Source organism: Pteropus alecto, unplaced genomic scaffold, assembly GCF_000325575.1.
Source record: "Pteropus alecto unplaced genomic scaffold, ASM32557v1 scaffold87, whole genome shotgun sequence".
In the NCBI taxonomy this organism is placed as follows: domain Eukaryota; kingdom Metazoa; phylum Chordata; class Mammalia; order Chiroptera; family Pteropodidae; genus Pteropus; species Pteropus alecto.
Window position 1 is genome coordinate 7,355,343 of NW_006443225.1, and position 21,009 is coordinate 7,376,351.

At 34.7% G+C, this 21,009-nt stretch overlaps 1 pseudogene; it reads left to right on the forward strand.

Moving 5' to 3' along the window:
- The first annotated feature begins 1,441 nt into the window (after positions 1-1,441).
- On the forward strand, positions 1,442-1,560 carry LOC112472751 (annotated as a pseudogene).
- Positions 1,561-21,009: the final 19,449 nt, after the last annotated feature.

Consider the following 21,009-nt stretch of genomic DNA (forward strand, 5'->3'; position numbering starts at 1 on the left):
GGATGACACCAGATTCCATACAAATAAGAGAATGATGTAGACAGTTGGCCAAACCTGGCCCATCATCTGTTTTTATAAAGAAAGTACTATGGATACACAATCCTATGCATTCATTTACATATTGTCTATGCCTGCTTTTGTGTTACAGTGACAGAGCTGAGTAGTTGCAACAGAGATTGAATGGCTTGTAAAAACTAAAATTATTTACTGTCTGTCCTTTCTACAAAAAGTTTGCTATCTTCTGATGTATATAATTGAATAATTGAGAATACAATAAAGTTACAGAGTTCCACAAAAAGATAGGCAGTTAGAAACTCCTGGAAATCAAAAAGCTGAATATTAAGCCACTAGTTAACCAGCCTGAAAAGGAAGCAGGACCTTGAAAAAGTCGAGTTAATGAGCAAGTCTACATCACTATCAAAACTAACGTAAGTTTATCAACTGATTACATAGTATCAATAAATAAATACTGATTTCTTGTTCTATAAACATCTATATAATAGGCAGGATGCACAATTATCAGAAGTTATTAGAGATACAATGAAGATGACAAATGTCTTATTTTCCTAAGATAAAAAGATGAAAGAGAATCAGATATTACCAAAAAGAAAAAAGAAAGAAAAGAATAAATAAAGGAAAGCAAGCCAACTGTTACTTGAAAGACATAGTTCACATAAAAAGAAAACTAAAACTGTCATAGAGTGTAAGAATGTAAAGTACACAAACACGTGAGTTGTGATGTTGAGACAGCAGAGAAGAAATGTGATCTTAGCTTATTCCTTGCTTCCACATTAAGTATATTTATATGTCATTTATAAAATAAGTGTAATTTATTGGTTTATAACATTTAGAATTAACCTATAGAAAAAGCATGACAACTTCATTAGAGTTCTAGACTACAGTGTAAATGTCAGAATATTCAACAATGTAAAAGTCTATTAAACAAAAGGCATGAAGTGCTAAAAGTTCTATTGTATATTGTGCAAGCTGTAGCAAAAGGAAGGTGTTTTTAACCTCTTTTAACAATGTCAGGGATTTCCTCATCTGGCATGAAAGTAAAAATCATTGTCTTCATTGGACATCAATATATTTGCCATCACATCAGTTATTAAACTTCTCCCTATGCATTTCCAATACCTCTAGAGATGGATCTCCTTTGTATGGTATGCCCAAGTTACACATACACACACACAGAGAAGCTCCTGAAAGTAGACTTTATATTGATTTTCTATATTGCCTAAAATGCATAATATACTTTGCACACCTATGCATAATAAACATTTGTTCATATTTGTTTAATTCAATTTTTACTTAAATAGATAACTTACAAAAACTCCAGGTAACAGAGCATCTGTTGTCCAGAACACCTGGACACTTACTTATGCCGACGCTATAGAACGAGTTTTCTCTAAAATAAAACTGAATAAGAATGTTATTTCTAGTCTATGGCCATGCCATCCTGAACAAGCCCAATCCCGTCTGATCTCAGAAGCTAAGCAGGGTCGGGCCTGGTTAGTACTTGGATGGGAGACCACCTAGGAAGACCAGGTGCTGTAGGCGTAAAAAAAAAAAAAAAATAATAAAGGAATGTTCTTTCTTAAGAACTGAATATCCTACCTTTGGAAAATCAACTTCATTGTAAATGAAGTGAGCTGCCTTTTTTCTTATTCTTCCTGCTGTCTAGAGGCAGAAGTTAAAAGACTGTAACTTGAGGATCAATACACGCCCATTTACAGTTGTATTGACAGTTGTATTGAATCAAACTGTGAAGTTTAATCATATTGTGTGAACTGATGCCCTCTTCTGAACAACCTCTACTTAATGTGCTAGAAATTCGTGTCCAAAATTATTTTATAATCACTAGACTATGAAGCATAAACTCGTTCGTTAGACTGAGAATTTGAAAGATTCAATTAGAATTCATATTAGTTAAACTAATAATTTCTCAGAAAATTTCAAATAGTCTTGGGTTATTAATGTAGCATATCTTTAGATATGATCATTTTTGTAGCCCATAGATTCACCACCACCACTCCCACTTTGTGTTCTAAAATCTCCTGATATCCGACCATTCCTTAAAAGACTTTCATACCTGGCATTGACGATTCCCTGCTTCTATGTATAGTCAAGATCTAGAACTTATAATCCTATATTTCAAGTTGTGCCTCTCTGAATATTGCTTGTGGTTCTGAGAAGTAGAAGATATAATGGCCCTCCTGTCATAGCCTTACTACACGGAGATTTGCTACTCATAGTTCTATTGACTTGGAGATTATTTAATTGAAGTTGTTGACATGAGTCCAAATCTGGAGAACCTTCTATGTAAAAGGTCTACATAGATTTCTTTAGATATCTAGGTACTACTCTGTTTGGGCTGCTTAGAATATTCTTCATACAATAAAGATTATGATGATGTTAACGACTTCACAGATTCCATAATTTTATATTCTTTCGCTTTGATTTACTTGCAAAAGTTATGTCACTGAAGTAAGACCCAAACATTAGGTGACAGTGGATAAGGTAGATAAAGGGAAAAATAATTTAATGTATTAGCTCTTTTACTTTTTTCTGTAATTTTTAGTGTCAGCTCCAGCATCCTGAATGACCATTAGTACTTATGAAGTGTTTATGAGTGAGGAGAAACAGTGAATATATGGAGGAGCTAATTTTTTAAATATCAAATACAATCATATAAATTATTTTTTCAAAATAGCATTACTAGGTGAAGCAATTATCTTAGAATATTTGAGGTATGTTCCTATAAGTTCTGTCTAAAAATCAAGTTCATATACCTCAAGGGAGCTTGGGGATAGCCTACTCTCAGAATTTAACCAATGACTCATGACAAATGTGTGAACACCATGTTCCTGGTAACAATTTTGAACCTGGAGAAAGTTACATAGTGTTGCAAATTTTACTCTATGGAAATAGGAATTGGGAATAATATATTAAAGCAGTTTTTCTATTGAAAGCACGGACTTTATTGTGAAGAGTCAAATTTATGGAGGCCGAAGAGCTGAAAAAGTACACGCGCATAGCATCTAAGCACTACAAATGTACTGTGCACTGACTCATTGATCGACCGGCAGACTGATAATGAAATACAGGAAATAGGTGACGACTTTTTCACCAACTTCTCAGTATGTCAGGGAGTGAGCCAAAGTATTAAAGAAATGCTCTAAAGCCTGAAAGAATTTACTTACCACTTTAATTTTTCCACATCTGTCAAATAACAAGCAGCAGCTAAGTGCTTCCAGAGAAAGGAGCAAGAGCATGGGAACAACCTCCTCTAACACAGTTACACAAGGCCTGCCGGAAACTGAGGTAAAAGTAGGAACAATAATAAATGCCTTCAAGTACCTCAAGCCCTACACTAAACCTAAGATAACAATCCACTGAACAAATTTAAAGCTTGTAGTACACTGAAGATAAAAATAGTAATAACAAAATTGAAACACAGCTGAACTTCTGACTAGATTGATTCAACTTCTCATACTATTGGTTTAGAAGAAGAAAAAGAGTGCCCAGTTTCCGGTGTAAACATTATTTAAGTCTCTATGATTCCTTTATACACGATGTCTACAATTCAGTAAAAATTACAAGACACACCAAAAAGCAAAGAAAATAATATGCTGTCAAGAGATAAAGCAAACAAGAGAATCAAACTCAAAAATACACCTGATGTTGTAATGATCAGATATTGACTTAAAAAAATTATATATTTATGCCTAGTGGATCTAGTGCATGCACAAATGAAGGATTTTTACAGAGAGATGAAAATACTAAAACTACCTTAGTTTCTCTAACCATGTGCTGCTGCCATAGCTCTTTTGTTCCCCTGATATAATAGTTTTTACAATGTGCTACTTTTACTAAGTCATTAAATTGTCTATCTATGGTTAGTGAGAAAAGGCACTTAATTTTACTCATCCTTATATTCTCACATGTATCCTTGCAGTTTCTCCTATAAAGCTTGGCCCAAAGTAAGTAGTTTATAAATATTTGTGAGAATAAATAAGTAAATATGAAAGATAAATATTATTTTTTCATATTATGTTTTATTGATTTACTTAGATTCAAATATGTATTCACATAAAATCTGAAGTTATAAATTCAAAAATAACAACCGTTATGGTTTTTTTGGAAGAATGATATAAAGTATAAATAAAAAAGAAAATAATTAAAACAAAAGACACATTCCAGAATTATGAGATTATAATAGTTACACAGTTGCATATGGCCTGATAATTTTAACCTAGACTATCATGGTTTTTTTTCCTCTAATTCCAGGCTTTACAGCATTCAGAAACTATAATGGCCTTTCTGCAACAATGGTATTGTTACCTAAACATCTACAAGACCCACTTCAGAGAGACATATATACAAAACACACAGACATATATACACAAAAGCTAGGTAACAGACACACCAAATCTCTAGGTTCATATATCTATCTTGCTTTTCTACTAACAAGTTTGTCTTTAAAACTAAGGAAGTGGTTCTCAGTTTAAAAGCCTCCAGGGGAGATCTGTCAGTAATTGCCAAAGTACAGGAAGGCATTATTCCCCTGGACTCTTGGTTCTAAATAGCATTGCTACTCTAATTCTGCATTACAACCCAGCAACATAAGTATTACCTGGGAGCTTGTTAGAATTGCAGAATTTTGTCCTCTATCTCAGACTTATTGAATGAGAATCTGCATTTTAACAGGATCCTAGGTGATAAGTATAGATATTAACATTTGAAAAGCACCACTCCTTCATTCCCATTCCACACCACATTGGACAGCAATTAATGAAGCAACTCGGGACTCACTGTGCAGGCTGAAGCCCAGCAGAGCTGAGGCCACCACAGGATTTTGTTTGCTGGTAACTGGAGAAGCAATTTCATTTCATTTCGGATCATCATTGAGCTAGTGCTCAGAGACCATTTTAAATAACCTTCACGGGAATCCTTCATATATTTTAAAACAGAATCAAACATTAGAACATTTCTAGGCACTAAGGTGAAAGAATATACACTTGTACTTCTCATGATTAGAGCACCAGACTCTGCATTCTCCTTTTTGACCGTGTATAGTCTACCAGGAATGAGTGAGCAGCCATGGCAAGCAGGCCCTGGTAGCCACTGAAGCCACCATAAGTTGAAACTCCATTTTTACTAAACGTGGATGATATTCTTTTTTAAACAAATATTTTTAAAATTTAATTGGAATTTCGTTTTTGGGAAACTCAAGAAGAACCATGCATGTGTGTGTGTGTGAGTGTGTGTATATATGTATATATACACACGTACACATATGTAAATACTTATATTTACATATATACACATAAGTACATATTTAATATATGTTATATATGTACTATATGCTAAAAAGGTAGGGATAGCTTAATTCTTTAATAAACGATGGGAAGGTAGAAATGAAGCTCTTTTAACGGAGATCTTATAATGGACACCAATGCTGACAAAAGGGGAGTCTGTGACATAGGCTCAGCTGCCACAGGCCTCTACAAACCACTTTTCTCCCTGGCATCACACATCAGATAATGGAATATTCATTGTTCACATCAAACCAGATGCTGCATTGGCACAAATCCCATTGTTCAATATTTGCAGCTGTACTGTAATGATACTCTATCAGAATTCTGTGGATAGAATGCTAAGTGTACAATGAGCCTTGAACATTTGAAATGGTATTTTCCTTTTTTACTGTTTTCCAACAGACTTAAAATTTACACTTAAATGGAAGAAAAATGACAAATATTTTCCTTCAAAAAACAATTCAGAGAATTCCGGTCTCCAATGGCGACTGACTTGGAATTATGTAATTATATGAAAAACACAATTGGTGGCCTACTTGGGCTTGCTGCTTGCGACAAACCAAGCATGAACGTGTGAAAGTAATTTATAGAGAGCCCAACCCAACACTGCCTCATTTGCTGCTCCTGAGTTCAGGCATGAGTTCAACTATAAAACTGGCTTTTGATTTTTAGAGGCAGCCAGTATTCTGTGCCAGCCTCTTCTAGTCCACCTCTGTTTAGGCTGCAATGGCCCTGGAATTGAGAGGAGACTCAGAGAAATCTCTTGAATTTTCATTTGTGAATTATAAGATCTTACAACTAATATATCGATGGCAGAGGTATGGACAACACAGGTCCTGGAAGCAAGTCATATTGGCAAATGCATTTTTCATGTACTATCTATAATGCCAGACAACCAGGCAGTGGGTTTATATTAGGGGTCAGCAAAATATGGCTTATGGACCTAATCCAATTTAATGGCTGTTTTTATAGATATTGTTTCCTTTGAGGACAGCTACATTCATTCATTTATATACTGTTGCTTTGAGCTATAATGCAGGGCTGAGTTCTTACAACAGAAACTAACGTGAATGCAAATAAAACATTATGAAATAGCTTCTAGTTAAAGATACTGCTGGAGCACACTGGTTTATCTAGATTCCTGCTTATAACTCCATTAAAATAAAAATCTTTCAGGGATTAATAAAAGGGCATAAGTCCGTGAAAACAAAGAAAATGTAAGGGAAGCAACTAAACTTTGTAAGCTGGGAAGCATGGCAGAACCTCAGGAAGTGGCATTCTCAGGTAACTCTGAGGGAGGGGGAGTGTGGTGCTGAGCCAGGATGGCTATAAAGAATACTGGAAAAACGTCTACGTTACCAAGCGTTGTCAAGGATTTGAAGCAAAGGGGCAAAGGAATATCCATGTACTGTTAATGAAAGGGTACATCGATACCACCACTTTGGAAAACAACTGGGCAACACTTAGTAAGGGTGAAGATGCTTTATGGTCTAGAAATTCCATTCCTAAGTATATAACCCAGAAGAACTGTAAAATATACACACCTGAAGACATGAATAGAAATATTTACAGCAGTGCTGTTTGTAAAGAAAAAAAAATTCAACCAAAATGTCGATCAAGAGCAAAATGGATAAATACGTGGGATATTACCCAAAAAGACAACATGAATTAACTAAAGAAAGAAGAACAAACTAAATAGAAAGCATGTAGATTCAATGAAATAAAGATCGGAGCATAAACAAACAGTAAGAAGAGAAAATCAATTACTCTCAAAAATAAAGTTGATTAAAGAGTTCTGTGTTTTAACAAGAAGCACACATTTTATGTGCCTTTCACATACGATAAAGTCATGAAGTTCATCTCCATGAAATTGCCGGTGTGTAGGTAAACATGGTTAAATGTCAGAAATTTCATGAAGTGTTTCTTATGGAGAACAAGAATTGGGAGTAAATGTGGGCAAGAAACTTCTATTTGTCACTAGCATCGTTAAAGTGTATTTGCTAAGATACATAAATGTATTTCTTTGATAAAAATTTTAGGAATCAATTAAATACCATAAACTCCTCAAGAGCATACTATCGCCCTTCACAAGGGAAAGCTGATCCAATATTCATAAACAGAAAATGAAACAATTCAGAGATATTTGTCATTATTTTCAATGTGGATGACTGACTTATACGGTACAAATCTGAATGTGTCCTCCTGAGAGAAGTGAGGAGAAAAATGGTTTGCCCAGACGCCTTTATGTGACTCAGTCAGAAGTCACTCCTTCAGCTTTTTATCATCCATACAGCATGTACCTCAGACCCTGGTGGTTTTCAGCCAGTCTATGACAAATGGCCAACTTGATATAGCAGGGGACCCGAAATGAATCACTACCCTTGTTTCTGCCAGTTTCACAGTTCAACCTTTCAGATGTTTAAGGTTTGTCTATTTCAATGCTAAAATTTTAGCTTTTCTGCTTTGATTCTAAGTCAAACATCTAATATTTATATTTTATAGTTCTTTTATATTTCCCCATGACTTAGTTATTCAAGCAAGTAATTAATCTTCATAATGTCATTTTGTCCTGTAGTGTTGCTAATCTTCCTTCCTACATAAAAGGAATTGATGATCAGTTAGGATAGTTCAAAAACCATTGTGAGAATAACACACATATTTAACGTCCAAGATAGTGAAATTAGTATGTAGAGTGTATCAGATTTAAAAACCAGGAGAACTAGAAGCCGTATCAATCGGGCTTATCCCTTCAACAAACATCTATTAAATGCCTACTCTGTCCCTGGCACTGCTTTAATGCTGGGGAGGGGGATAAAAACCCCCACTTTAATGGAGGTTATAGTAAGTTAATTATATTTCAGATGAAATCAAATGTAATATGGGGAAAAGGAAAGTTATCTTATACTTCATTGACCCTTTAAATGCACCTGAATGAGTTAATTTTCCTCTCCTTCCTTTCTCCTTCTTTTTCTTCTTATTCTTGGTTCAAATTTAAAAAAAAATAGAAAATGTAGAATTTCACTAGATAACAGATATTATAAAGAACTTGTACAGAAAAAATCAATGACAAAGGATAGAGAAATCATCATTAACTTTCACTGAATGCCCAGGATTGAAATCATACTCCATGCTGTAAATTATTTGAAATTATTCAGTAGTAGAGAAACCTTATAATACCATAATGCAGAATCCAACAAGAATCACTTTTGTGGCTGAAATTAATGCGAATTTTATGGCAATAACATTCATTCTGAAACTGCTTCATTTTTTTAACATCTATTCTCAATTTATTTGTGGAGAAACAAAATAAAATGGGTAAGAGAAAAATATACAACCTATCCTGCCTGCAGCAAGGACAATTATTGCAAAGTATGAGTTTACAGGTCAAGTCAGAGCTATTGTTTTCTGAAGCTCCCTGGGGCTGATTTTGTTCCTCTTCTCCCTGAGCTCAGACACCTGCTTTCTGTCAGGGGAAGCAGCCCCTGGCACAGACACCAGGCTCTGGGGAGGCTGGGCCGTAATCACAGTTGCCATCACTACAAAGTGCGAAATGCTGCACAAAGACTGCAGATTTGCCCTTGAACTTGGCTCCTCTAAAGTTCTGTCAAGAAGTGAACATATACTCTCCTGGATAAGATTTTTAAAGTCCAGTGTTAAGCAGAGCTTTTGAATAAAGCGCTCTGATCACAGTGGCTCAGAAAACGTAAGTTGACTTTAAGAGTCACCAGCTCCATTTGTACTTAATGAAGCTCTTATATCTTTTCTACCAGAATTTATTTTCTGAGGTTCCTGAAGAATTTATAACAGCCTCTGTATTGTGATAAAGTTCAAAGGAAGTGCTGACAGAGGGCTGTTGTAGTAAATATAGAAATGTAAAAAGAGACAAGCCATTAGGGCATTACTAAACATAATGAGATTCGATTAGGTGGAAGTTCTGGGGAATAATGAAATTAGGAAGAATCTGTTTCTGATAAGAAACATTGTTCGATTCGTGGCATTTAAATTCTGGACAAAATCCTCAGGCTCAATTTGGACCCTCTTATTCATAATAGCAGTAGTAGTGGGTGGCTTGGATGAACTTTTTGTACCTCCAAAACTCACCATCAATATCCCTAGGTGCCTCACACAGAAAAACTATACATTTGACCCTTGACCAAGGTGGGGGTGAGGGGCACCTATCCCCCAATGTGGTCAAACTGTATGTAACTGACTTCCCCTCAAACTTAACTACTACTAACCTACTGTTGACAAAGGAGCCTTCCGATAACATAAACAGTCCTTAAATGCATAATTTGTATGTTATATGAATTATATATCATATTTTTACAATAAAGTAAGCTAGAGAAAAGAAAATGTTATTAAGAAAATCATAAGGAAGAAAAAATTTGCTGTATTTATTGAAAAAAATTCATATAAGTAGACCCACTGTGAGTAGACACACATAGTTCAAACACATGTTCCAGAGTCAACTGTATATATATAAATACAATTTATATTATTTCATATACTTTAAAATTATGTACCGTATATATAAACATATTTATACATAAATAATATTCTGTAAAGTATAAATAAAGCATCTTTATAGAACTCTGCTCGTGTACCCTAAGAAAAAACAGTACATTTATTTCAGAGGCCACTTAGCTACCTTCTTCCAAACACATCGGCCTTTCTAGGCCTCAATCATCTAAAAATTCTGGACTGGCCCCTGCTTACGTGACGGCTAAGTTAAAAAAGTCATTCTCTCAAACCACTAGGATGTGTTAGTGGAAATGTGCTCTTATCCAGATCTCATTCTGAAAAAAAGTCAAAGGTAAAAGCCTTTTCCTTTCGAATTACCGTTCTACTTACCATAATAATCTAACAGTAGTTAGTACAGTGTGTGTCTGTCAGTAATGGTATGCCTGTCTCTTGGTTCCCTCCTTCTGAATATGGCATAAAGAAAATAGAGGTTCTTGATGATGCCAAACAGAATGAACAAACAGATCACATCGGTCTTCGTATGAAGCCTGGTAGGTATCAGAAGTTAGGCGGAGAGGATTCTGTTTGCATTTAGGTCATAAAGACTCTTGAACAGAGGCCGAATGCCATCGTGTTCAACATCAATTTGAAGAGAAGCTCAGCATGTTGCCTGACGGAAATTTAACTGCCTCCTTTGTCAAATGAATACAATTCAGATGACAAAAAAAAGTGGGAATTCTTCAAGAGAGCTTGACATATTGTCCTGGAAAGATCCCTACAGCCACAGAAGCTTTTTTGGATACGTGTTTTCCAGACCTCTCTAGGATTGATTGGGTCCAGAGCTCCTTAGAAGCCAGAACACAAGGGAGAAAATCCAGAGAAAGTAACTCTTAATCTTTTACTATTCTCACACACAGTTTTTATAGAAAAATATAGCCAAAGCAAATATTATACTGTAAGTCCTCTTTACTAGGTTCCATCACTTGCAATATGGAGAATAGCCGTTTAAGGGAAGGCACTGTGTCTAGCAGGTATCTTGCACACAGTATTTAATACATGTTATTAAATGTTATACCATTAATATTTTTCTAAAACCAAGAGAGGAAGCAGTGAGGGTATGCTACACCTCTCTGCTTGGGCTAATGGCCTGTCATCATGATAGTTTGTCAGGTCTAATTTTTGAAAGTAATGAAACCAAAATTTTAATTTTAAATGTCTTGTTTTTAGAAATTATTGCGAAATTACTTAAGGTTTTTTTTTTAATTGTAAAAAAAATAGTTTTCATCAACTCTAACTCCTTGCACAAGAAAATTTAAATGTTAAAAAAAAGGTAGAGACACCACATGTACTTTAAAGACTTTATGGATTTCACTCAGTGTTTATCTGTTGGTTCTTCCAATGCTGGATGCAACAGAGAAATGACTTAGTGGCTTTCTGAATGTTAAGAATGACTTCATAAAGGGCTTCTATTCACTATTTTACAAATAATGCAAAGTATGCACACAAATGCATTTGAAATCCAACATCTATATATACGCAGTGGGTAGAGTTGTTTCACAGGTAGCTGTGAAATCGTCTATGTTACTTTTAGGTAATTAGAAAATTCATGAATAGAAAAACAACTTTTTATGAAGAAAAAGGCCCTTTCCAGTTCAGATTTCTATTTGGGGAGGAGACACAGACGACTGGCAGTTATAATTTGACTCTGAAAAAGGTAAAAAATTCCTTTACTCAAAAGTCATTATGTAGGGAGTGCTCTGGGTCACCAACAAGGCCCTTTGAAGTTTAGGCTTTCTATCCCCTACAGCACAAATGCTACGTATTGGTGGGCTCCATAATTTTCAACCCCATATCCTGTTCTAGTAATTGGAACATACTCATCAGCTGTAAGATGTGTTTTATTTCTAGTATTAGTTTAAGCTTTAAATTGAGAAAATTTGAAACTCTAGTAGAGCAAATCTTAGATTATATCTATGAAGATCACTGTTTATCTCAAATAAGAGTCCATGTTTCTATGTAGCCTTTTGAGTTGCAAAGGAAATTGTGTGGGTTACAGTTGACATGCCAGACGGTGATTACAGCTCAGGGCACCCAAAAGTAAATGTGCGTTGCATGTGAAAATAATCTTCCGTGTATATTGCTACAGAGAAAATGTTGAGAACTGACCTAACTTACAAAAGATCAACTATACGAATTATACCGAGAGTATAATTGATCTCATAAAAAACTCCTTAAGTTTACCTAGGGGATTGTAAAACTGGCTATTCATTCAGGTTAAACTGAATGACAAGCAAGGTTAAATTATTAATAGAGAAGATACAGGCTGAACAAATAACTGAGACGAAAAGCTTTTGCAATTACTTCTATGTCAAATGGCTATAGGAACACCATCAAATTTTAAAAGCTTCTGATGCAAATAACTCAGACTAACTCCAGAGCCTTTTGCATTTTCAAGAGGAGCAAGAACTAGTGTGCATAATGGAAGAGAAAGAGACGCTCGCCCACAGACCGGCTGCCTGCACAGGTTTACTGGGAGCCGGGCTTCTCTGATGTCATCCTCTGGTCATGAAACTGCCTCTTCTAGTGCATTCTCTCGTACCTTCTCCTACTCTAAATTACTTTGTAATTTGAATTTACCTTTTATCAGTTGATCCCCCTTCCAACCTCTCACCCAGTGCTTATCTGTTGGTGAAGATAAACCATTGCAAGAAGAGCCACTACAAAGGAGAAGGTGACAGAGAAATAAATGATAATGTGCAGGATCTTTTTCGTAGACCCTTCCATCAGAGTTGCTTCTGAAGTGCAATTAAGACATGTTTAATATGACCATATATAGCACTAAATGAGAGCAGCTGTTAAACCAAGTAAATTGCACTTGCTCTTGAGGCCTGTGCTCATTCTGAAAATGTCAAGATGTACTTGACGGTGAGCAGAGTAACTAAGCTTCAAATAAGTTCGACAGAGTGCTTTTAAGAATAAAGAGTTTAAATATCTCAGTTGTCCTGATTCAAACCTTTGCAAAGAAAACAAACTCGAAAAGTTCTGTATAACTGGATAACTGAATAAAAGTATGGAAATGCTATTAATTTATATGAATGTCATTAAAAATTATTAATGTCAATGGGATAAAGTCGGTGAATTGAAGATATTTTTCTTTTATTCCTGTTTTCTGATCAATAATACAGAATTAGTTTTCACTGATAATTTCTTTTCATGAATGTTTATTTGTCGAATTAACCTCTAAACAAATTAATTCATAATTAGACCAAGTAGCAGCATAAATCTTCATAATAGATACCTTGGAGATGACACTGGATATTTAATAATTAGAAATATAGCATGTTTGTCTCTCATAAACAAGCATACTATATCCCCAATATAGCAACAAATCTTAATTGCCCTTAAATCATTCTGTGGTGAAAGTAAATTGACTAGAATTTTATTTGGATAGATGCAGTCTGATAAATTAAACTTTTTCTTCCAATTCCTTTCATTTTTCATGTATATACAAAGGTACTGTTAAAATTCAGTGAGTTTTTCAATATTGTTAATATAACATATCTTGTCTTAATTTGAGTATATTTTACCAAGTTTACAAAAAATTCCATTAACTTAAAAATTTAAACCTGTAAGACTATGATCACTTGATTATTAAGGATACAGGAGGAATTTCTTGAAGTTACTATAACTCTCCATGCACCATAAAATAGATTTCTATTTAATTTTCCAAACTAAAGGATCTGATAGAATCTTATCCTTTAGTTGAGTGCTATTGGTATCCAATTCAGAATCCCTGCATCTGGTTTTGTTCCACTCCACCCAGGTAAATGCATATAGTTAAACCTACACGAAGGGTCAAACAGGCAAACGTGTTATTGGTACCTAATCCCTTCCCCTCTTCCAACATCTAGGATTCCAGTGTCCTTGAGACTACATGTTGTTGTGGCACTCTGCAGAATCAGGATGTGTCCTCACCAAAATTTGGTTTGGTTGTCAACACTAATGATCACACGCACACACACACACACACACACACACACACACCAAGAAGGTATGAAAAGATTTATTACTTACATAATGAGGCTTTCTGGGGAGAGCAAGGCAGGCTTCTCAAGGGCATCAGAAAACGGCTTGAGAGGACAGGGTCTTTTATTTTGGTTAGTGGGTGGGGCTGGCCTCAGGATTCCTGCATGTGGATGGGCAGGGACTTTGTTTTTTTTGACTCTCCCACAGGTGCTTAAGGAGGGCGCGCCTGAGCTTTCTTAACAACTTCCCAGATGTGGGGCATAAGACAAAAGGGGAGGATGAGGCTTAAAAGCAGTTAGCAGTCCAACATAAAGGGTCAGACCCTTTATTACCTGTGGAAACTGCAGCATGTCCTCCTGGGGACTCCAGTATGTCTCATGTTGGACACTCCTATGGTGTGGACATTTCTACTTCCTTTATCTGCACAAACAAACCTTTCCCCACGCAGCTCTCTAGCTCTCTGCTGGATAACAGTGGAGGGTAATGGGTCACTTAACTGTTTTGTTAGCTAGCTGTTCTTTTCCCATTGAACCACCTACCGTGTTTTATGGATCTAGTTAAATCAACCAGGACTACTGTGAATGATGAGATGCTGAGTCACTGTGTCAGGTGAGCAAAAAAACAATTTTGGTTCAAGCACTAGCAGCTGCCCCATCTCCTACGTTAAATAAATACTTATTTCATATATGCAGATGTGAGGCCTAATGCTGCCGTCTTAACTCCCTGTGACCATCACATGCCTTCCAAATGATTTCTCCTACTAAGTTTCACCTCTATGAGTGGAATGGTGCAAATTTAGACTGTGAACTTGAGCGTTGCTGCTGTCACTGCTCTCTGACATCGGACTGGTTCAAGGAGCCGTGTCTAACCTAAACCGATATGGTGGGGTCTTTTTGTTCCATCGTTTTAAAGCAATCATCTTTTTTAAAGCATGGACACTTCCTTAGCACTCTAAATAGAATGAATTAGGAAAAAACTATCTATAATTATATCCTGTAATAAAAATGTATATTATATCAATTCTGGAATCACTCTCTCTAGAATTCATCTCTCATAAGTACTTTGCATGAGTGCATCTCTGAGATAAATTTAAAATGATAGAGAACCAGATGCTGCAACCAGTGGCAGATTTAAGATGTTCTTTTCCCCCCATAAATTTAGCCATACTTTAGATTATTTGCAAATGATAATCGTTTGTGAGGTCCGTGGGCTTACTCTCTGTATGTAATTAAACATAAATGTACCCCTAGTCTCAGAAGTTCTCTGCAGGTTATTTAAATATTTTGAAGCTTGTATGACCCCCTAAAGTAAAGAAGTTAATGTCTATTAAACATGATCACAATTGTTTCTTTAGGAGACGATTTTCCTTCCAGCTCAGTTTTCTCATTTTAGACCGAAAATCCCTCTCATTTATCAGCAAATTTTCAAGGCCAAAAAAAAGAGGAAAGAAAGAAAAAGAACCAAGAAATCCTATAGCATTAGTCACATAATAACACAGATTAATTGTTCTTCCAACAACATTTAAAAGAGCTGGCATGTGGCCTTTCCACCCACAGGTTATCCTAGAATCTCAATCAGAGCAAGAAGAGATCTCGAGAGAACATTCGTGCAATCCGTCGGTCCTTCAGGAAAACACAACTGAATCGTCCCAGACAGAGGCACATTCGCCCTAATTTTAATGCACTCTTAAAAAAAAGTGAGACTTTTTTCTCCATGGATAGTGTTTCCTCCAGTTTTTTTGTCTGGCATATTTCACTCAGCATGATTTCTTCAGGTTTCTTTTCCTTTCGTTTTGGCTTTTGAAAATGATACAACAGAACGTGAAAAGTTCTGAAAAAGGAACTTTGGAATTCCTAAAGATGTCCAGCTAGTGTCGAAAGGCTTCCAGAATCAGGCCTTTCTGCAGAGGACTGCACTGAGTATAACGTGAAAGAACAGGTCTGTAGTGTTTTGTGCCTTAGTATCAAAATTCATAAAGATAAGAATTTCTGACTAATTGCTTAAACAATAATTTTGAAAGCAACACTCTGCTACAAAAATATTAGTATCATTATAACTCTAAGATTTTTTAAAGTGGTTAACCATGGATTAGAGCTGAGAATGGGCCCATCACCTGAATCCCACACAAGGCAGGTGGAAGCTTATCATATAGAGGTATCTATAGCAACACTGAGTTTTCAGTGAAGACATCACTCGTATCACCACGTGCAAAAGATTCTTTTTGCATGGCTACTATTCAAAAGCACATACACTTGCTTAACCTTACCTTCTGGAATTTAGAGGATGTCGTATCTTAGTGAATGTCTCAGTTCTAGGTACATGTCTCTTCTTCCTCAACCCCCTCCCCATTACCAGCCTTAAAATGAAGAAGATGTGAAAACGATAAAGAAATATATAAAGTCTCTTTTCCTGAAATATACAGAAGACCTCTAGGTACCCTGACCTGGGCTGATTCCACAGAATTAAAGCACATAAATACATGCACAGGAATAATGGTCAAAGGCGAGATGTCCAGACAGTGTCCTTCACTGTATACACTGTAAATGTCAGCTAGGATCTAAACCCAGAGTATAATTGAGTTCTTTACCTAATCACCTTAGATATGTCAAGGATATGCCAGTGATGCATTATTAGGAGAGAAAAGCGAGTTGAAAAGTACTGGCTATAGTGTTAATACATTTTCTTAAAAAGCACATGAACAATAAGGCCTTGTATTTATGTATATATGTTTGAATATTTTGGAGTAACACGAAGACTGTTGATTACCTACAGGGATAGAAATTAACATGGAAAAGATTTTGGGAGAGCGTACACTAACTCTCTTCACTCATATTTGTATTATTTTACTAGTTCTGGTCTACTTTGGTTATTTTGGATAAGTAATTTAATTAAAAAAAAATAAAAATTGGTGTATTTTTATGCATTTTTACACAAAGGAGGCACAGCATTTTGACCAATGTTGAAACTATGCTGAAAGAACTCCCTTTCCTTTATCAATTACATGTAGTAGAAAGTGTAATAAAACCAATAAATACAAAGCAAAACAGATAACCTCCCCTAAATTCTTTTTTGTCTCCTTGGTAATCTTCTTGAATGTTTTTCATGACACCAAACACATGCTAGGTGGCTCCCTCTGTGACTATATGCATAAATAATGAATATGTTCTCACGGATTCTAATCCACAGAGAAAACAAAACATGAGGTGTCAGGCAGTTCCTCTTCGGTGTGAAATTTCTTGTTTTGTTTTGTTTTTTAATGGCAGTCCTGTTTTAAAGATCAGAAAACTGAATCTAGTGAATCAGCCTGAGAACTTCAGCAAGTCAACTGACCGCTCTGTCTCTTTCTGGACATTTTTAGAATACCAGCACTTTTTTTACTTCATCTGTTTGTAATGTGTTAAAACTGCAAACCCCATGAAGTAGCACATTTTCAGGGGAGGGAATTTTGTATTCAATTTTTAAAAGTTTTTTTTTTTTTTAATATGCAAAAACCACACTATTTATATGATCTGTTCTAGAACAATGGTCTATATAAAGTGTTATGATTTATTGTAAAAGGAAAATTTTCGACCTCACGATTTGAGGTAGTAATTAAGTATTGGAATTGGAGAATGTAAAGAATTCTAGACCTGACCCGATTGAATCTCAGCGGAGCCGTGGTCCTGGCTTGTAGGGTTATCTCTGAATCTCGAAGTTAGTGAGCATTGGAAACTAAGGCTGGAATCACAATTCCTGACTGCTTAAAATTTTTGAAAGTAATTTTGAAACAGTCTGGCTATAAAAATGTTAATAGCTGGTGTTATTAAAAACAATTTAAGTGGTAATCTTAGAGCTGAGAATGGGCCCATAATCAGAATTTATCCCAGGACAGGAGGCTTAGCATTGGCTAAAATTATAAAGCTGGTCTTTCATGAACAACCCAGATACACAGCTAAAACTTTTAAAAGTTTTTTTTCTGTTTTAATTAGGGAAAAAAATGAGGTAAATTTTACATGTGAAAATGGAGATTTTAAGTGAACAAAGTGATGTTTTGATGAATTTATACACCAGAGTAACCCAAATCACGAGAATTATAATAATTTAATAAGTTTTGTAGTTTTAGGTTTATATTTAAGTCCTTCTTCCGTTTTGAGTTACTTTTTGTAAATGATGTAAGGTATGGGTCATACTTTTATCTTTGTAAATGGAGATGCAATTTTTCAAGGGGATAGACAATTGTTCTAGTACTTTTACTTTAAAAAATTCACCTTTCTCTATTGAATGAATGTGGCACTTTTGTCAAAATCATTTGATCATACACATGTGAGACAATTTCAGGACTATTTAATCTTTTCCATATATTTATATATTTGTCCAAAGTATCATGGCAGATTTCTAGTGATGCTTGAAATTAGGTAGTATATATTTTCCAAAATTGTCATTATTTCTGAATAATTTTGGTTCTCTTAAATCTAAAGCAATTCCCTATAAATTTTTGTCAAGTTCAACAACAACAAAAAACCTCTCAGATTTTCATCAGAATTTAATTTATAAATCAATTTGGGGACAATAATATATCTTTCCATTTATTTAGGTCCTCTTTAATGTCCATTAGTTATGTTTTGTTAAATTTATTCCTAAGTATATTATCCATACTATTATAAATGGTATTTTTAATTTCAACTTCCAGTTTATTATTGTTAGTAGAAACAGAACTGAATTTTGATTATTGACCTTATATATTGCCAAACTCACATATTAGATTTATTAATTTTTTTACAGATTCCTCTGATTATTCTACATAATTATATTGTCTGTGAATAAAGACAGTTTTATATGATTCCAACCTATTCCGATCTAGTGTGACTTTTATTTAATTTTTATGACTTTTAGCACAGGTTACTAGCCCCAGTGCACTGTTAAATAGAAATGATGGGAGTGAACATTGTTACCTTGGCCCTGACCGGTTTTTCAACATTATATATGATGCTAGCTGTATTTTCCAGCTTTACTGAAGTATAATTGGCAAATAAAATTATAATATATTTAAAGTGTACGACGTGATGATTTGCTATATGTATAAATCGTGAAAGAATGCCCATAATCAAGTTAATTGACACATCCATCGCCTAACATGTTATTTACTTAGTTTTGCTGAGGATACTTAAGTTCTACTCTCTTTGCAATTTTCAATGTACAATACAATATTATCAACTGTAGCAATCGCGCTCGTTATACATTAGATCCACAGACCTTATTCATCTTATAAGTTTGCACACTTTTACCAATGTTTCCCATTTCCCTCACCCACAGCCCCTGGTAACCACCATTTTACTCTCTGTTCCTATGAGTCAGACTTTATTTTTTAGATTCCACATGTTTGTGACACCATGCAGTATTTTTCTTTCTCTGCCTGGTTTATTTAATATATATATGTGATATGGAGATATATATATATAATATATATCTCATGATATATATATCATGACATACATATATCATGATATATATATATATCATGTCATCTGTCACCTGCAAAGAGAGACAATTTTACTTCTCCTTTTCCAATGTGGATGCCTTTTATTTCTTTTTCTTGCCTATTTGCTGATTAGGACTTTTGATACCATGATGAATAAAAAGTGGGGAGAATGGCATTCTTGCCTCGTTCCTAATCATAGAGGAAAAAATTTTCAGCTTTACACTGTTTTGATTTCTTTTCAGATTCATTGGTTGTTCAGCAGCATATTGTTTAATCTCATTTGTAAATTTTCTTGTTTTCTTGTAATTGATTTCTAGTTTCATATCACTGTGGTCAGAAAAGGTGCTTGATATGATTTTAATCTTCTTAAATTTATTTGGGCTGTTTTGTGTCCTGACACAATTCCTGGAGAATGTTTCATGTGCTCTTGAGAATAATGTGTAATTTGGTGCTGCCAGATGGAATGTTCTATATATGTCTGTCAGGTCCATCTGGCCTAATGTGTAGTTTAAGGCTAATGTTTCCTTGTTGATTTTCTGTCTGGATGATCTATTCATTGTTGAGGATGGTGTATTGAAGTCCCCTACTATTATGTATTGCTCTCTATTTCTTTTTTCAGATCTGTTAATATTTGCTTTATATATTTAGGTACTCTGAGGTTAGATGTATAAATATTTATAATACACCTTCCTGATGCACTGACTCCCATATTGTAATATAATGACTTTGTCTATCATTACAGTTTTTAGCTTAAATCCTATTTTTCTGATATGAGTATAGCAACCACTGCTGTCTTTTGGTTTCATTTGCATGGAATATCTTTTTCTATTCTTTCAATTTTAATATTTGTATGTCCTTGAAGCTGAGTTGAATCTTTTGTAGGCAGCGTATCATTAGGTCTTGTTATTTATCCATTCAGATAATCTATGTCTTTTTTTGCATAATTTATTCCATCTACATTTAAAGTAATTATTGATTAGTGTGGATTTAATTGCTATTTTATTAATTGTTTTCTGGCTGTTTTTTTAATTCCTTTTTTCCTTTTTTCCTCTCTTATTTTCCTCTTATATGATTTTGTAATTTTCCGTAGTGGTATGTTTTGATTCCTATATCTTTATCTTTTAAAACATAAAGATTTATGTTTTTATCATAAAACTTACATAAAACATCTTATAGTTATAACCACCTACATTTAGCTGGTAACTTTGAATGCATATAAAATCTCTATTCTTTTCCACTGCCTCCATTTTATATTTTTGATATCACAATTTATACCTTTTTATACTATGCATCCATAGTATATTGTGGAGATAGTTCTTGTTAATACCTTTGTCTTTTAATCTTTATATTAGAGTTATGTGGTTTATCCACCACCAAAACAATATTAGAACAGTATGAATTTTAACTATGTATTTACCTTTACCAGTAAGTTTTATACTTTCATATGTTTCCATTACTAATTAGTATAGTTTTGTTTCAACTTGAAGAACTCCCTTTAATATTTCTTGTATAGCTGATCTAGTAAGCCTGTAGTGATAAAATAGTTCAGCTTTTTTTTTTTTTTCCTCTAGAAAACTCTATCTCTACTTAAATTCTAAAGGATAGCTTTGCTGGGTAGAGTATTCTCTGTTGGTAGTTTCTTTAAGCACTTTCAATATACCATCCCACTTCTTTATGGCCTACAAAGTGTCTGGTAAAAACCCACTGTTATCTTATGAGATTTCCCTTGGACATAACAAGTTG